Genomic DNA, 3703 nt, shown 5'->3' with positions numbered 1-3703 from the left:
CCACAAACAGCTGCTAATCGTTTATTTCAGATATTTGTGGACGTGGTGGGGAGTATTCTACACGTCGATGCTATAGACTTGCTCCAGTGAATGCTATTCAGTTTTATTGTATGGTGACAATACGTGCAAACCCGGGATGCGGGACCCTATGACATCATGACGGGTGGGTTAGGAATATAAAGAGACTCTGTGCTCGAGCGCTTACTCGCATGTAGTTGAGTAACGAATGCACGGTAGAGTCACGTTTTTTTACGGTCCTTACACCGATTGCGGAAATTAGATCTGTTTTTCCGTGATGCAGCCGAGAAAACGAAGGCTGTTAGCTACTGATGATGAGATGGATGTCATAACTCGCATCACTTAATACCATCATGACACCACATCTACAGAAACCATCAATATTATGAAGAAAGGCAGTAGAACAGAGCGCTGCATCACACGGAAATCTGTAAGAATGAATGAATGTTGTTACTAAAGCAAGAAACCATATGAACACAATTCAACACGTTTCTTTTCACTGTAGCCACAGCTGCTCCGCCCACACACATTATCTCCAGCACAGGCGTCAATATTTACCTCATAAAACGACTGCATTTTTGTGCATTTTTTCAGTGCATTACGGTTTTCATGAGGATTTGAAATTGAAGAGAAGTTGTGTGTTTTTGTGCAAATTCTACTGCTGTTTTGAGCTGTCTTCAAAAGTCCGTCTTGTAAATCTAAGTATGTGTCCAAATAATTTCTTCTCCTCCATCAGCCATTGTGGAGTAAAAAAACCAAACAAAACTGTCATTAAATCCACAAAATTATATTTGAACTTGTGCAGTTCGCTACAGATGCAGTTTGCGAGCTCCGACTAGAGCTCCCTTTAACTAGCGCTCTCTCCGACTAGGGCTTTCTCCGACTAGCGCTCTCTGACTAGCGCTCTCTGACTAGCGCTCTCTGACTAGCGCTCTCTACGACTAGGGCTTTCTCCGACTAGGGCTTTCTCCGACTAGTGCTCTCTGACTAGGGCTTTCTCCGACTAGCGCTCTCTGACTAGCGCTCTCTCCGACTAGGGCTTTCTCCGACTAGCGCTCTCTCTGACTAGTGTGCTCTCTGACTAGCGCTCTCTCCGACTAGGGCTTTCTCCGACTAGCGCTCTCTCTGACTAGTGTGCTCTCTGACTAGCGCTCTCTCCGACTAGGGCTTTCTCCGACTAGCGCTCTCTCCGACTAGCGCGCGCTCTGACCGTCCGATCGCAGGACGTGAATATGGCGACGTGTTTGGACGCCTTCTGGGGGATAAGTGACGGCCTGCGACTGATATATTTTTTATATAAACATGAGTTTTTAATTAGAGACGAAGTTCTTGGCAAGTATCAAGTCAACAGCGAAAAAGTTTTCAAAAGAATCCTTAAATGTGCAAAAAGTGCGCAGGTGAATATGTGAACGAAGCTGCTGGCGATTTGCCGCCTCACAGCTACAACGTCACTGGTTCCATCTCAAGCTCAGGTTGATGTTTTGCATGTTCTCCACCTGGGTTTTCTTCCTGCTTCTCTGGTTTCCTCCCTTTTGATTGAAACATGCCAGTAGGTGGACTGGTAAGAATAAATTGCCCTTAGGCGTGAATGAGTGAGTGGATATATGTGTGTGTGTGTGTGTGTGTGTTGTACCCTTAAATCCAGGTTCTATCCATCTCACGTCCAGTTTTCCTGCTGTTCTGCCACTCCTCCTTATAAAATTATTTTCAAATATAGAACCCTGAATGGTTTCACTCTTGTAGATGGAACCCTTTCATTTTCTGGTACCTTTTTGGGGAAACTAAGAACTCTTAATTACCCCCTTAATGATCTAAATCATTGCCATTGGTTTCCTCACATGGTATAGTTGTTCCATGAACAATTCGAGCAGAACACCTCCAAGAACATTTGATGGGTTTTCAAAGAACCGTGCAAGATAACAGGCTCCAAATCGAACCAGTTTTGTAAAGTAGAACAGTTGTTATGATCTCCATGATCATCATCAAGTCTTGAATCAAGTGTCACATGTTCTCAGTGCGTCTGTATGGGGTTCCATCAGGTTTCGGTCCAGAAGTATACTGGCAGCTGTGAACGTTGGAGTTAACAAACACTGGGTTCAACTTGACCTGCTGGGTCATGTGTGCATTCCTGGGTGGCATACATCCCAAGCCTGGATGAAGATAAATGAAAGGATGAATTTTGGGCTCAGCATCCAGAAGACTCAATATGGATAAATGGAGATAAAGGTTCCGATCATGTTCCTAACAACATTTTAATGACTGAAACCCTGGGTTGATCTCAACCTGCTGGGTCATGAGGGTGTTCCTCTGTGTTATACATCCCAAACTGGATGAAGATGAATAAATGGATGGAATTTAGGCTCAGGAGCCAAATGTCAGTGTAGATAAATGGTGATAGAAGTTCTGATCATGTTCTTAGTAGGTTACACTGCATTTTAACACCTAAAACACTGGGTTGTTCCCAACCTGCTGGGTCCACCTGAGGGTCTTTCTTGTGTTATACATCCCAAGCCTGGATGAAGATCAATGAAAGGATGATTTTTGGGCTCAGCATCCAGAAGACTCAATATGGATAAATGGAGATAAGGGTTCTAATCATGTTCCTAAGAACATTTTAATGATTGAAACCCTGGGTTGATCTCTACCTTCTGGGTCATGAGTGTGTTCCTCGGTGTTATACATCCCAAGCCTAGATGAAGATCAATGAAAGGATGATTTTTGGGCTCAGCATCCAGAAGACTCAATATGGATAAATGGAGATAAGGGTTCTAATCATGTTCCTAAGAACATTTTAACGACTGAAACCCTAGGTTGATCTCCACCTGCTGGGTCATAAGTGTGTTCCTTGGTGTATACATCCCAAGGCTGGATGAAGATGAATAAATTGATGGAATTTAGGCTCAGGAGCCGAATGTCTGTGTAGACAAGCGGTGATAGAAGTTCTGATCATGTTCTTAGTAGGTTACACTGCATTTCAATACCTAAAACACTGGGTTAAAACCTGCTGGGTCCACCTGAGGGTGTTCCTCAGTGTTATACGTCCCAAGCTTGGATGAAGATGAAAAAAATTATGGAATTTAGGCTCAGGAGCCGAATGTCTGTGTAGATAAATGGTGAGAGAAGTTCTGATTATGTTCTTAGTAGGTTACACTGCATTTTAACACCTAAAACACTGGTTTGTACCCAACCTGCTGGGTCCACCTGAGGGTCTTCCTTGTGTTATACATCCCAAGCCTGGATGAAGATCAATGAAAGGATGATTTTTGGGCTCAGCATCCAGAAGACTCAATATGGATAAATGGAGATAAAGGTTCTAATCATGTTCCTAACAACATTTTAATGACTGAAACCCTGGGTTGATCTCTACCTTCTGGGTCATGAATATGTTCCTCGGTGTTATACATCCCAAGCCTGGATAAAGATGAAAAAAAACGCATGGAATTTAGGCTCATGAGCCGAATGTCTGTGTAGATAAATGGTGAGAGAAGTTCTGATTATGTTCTTAGTAGGTTACACTGCATTTTAATACCTAAAACACTGGTTTGAACCCAAACCTGCTGGGTCAAGTGTGGGTTCCTTAGGTAGATAGTTGAAGGTTCTCTGATGTGTATTATCTTGAAGGGTTTTATTCGAGCTTTTGGGCAGGAGGAAACATGCTTATTTGTTAGGGATGTGTGTAATAGAG

This window comes from Silurus meridionalis, chromosome 17 (assembly GCF_014805685.1).
Source record: "Silurus meridionalis isolate SWU-2019-XX chromosome 17, ASM1480568v1, whole genome shotgun sequence".
NCBI lineage: Eukaryota > Metazoa > Chordata > Actinopteri > Siluriformes > Siluridae > Silurus > Silurus meridionalis.
Note: the sequence above shows the minus strand (reverse complement) of the source record.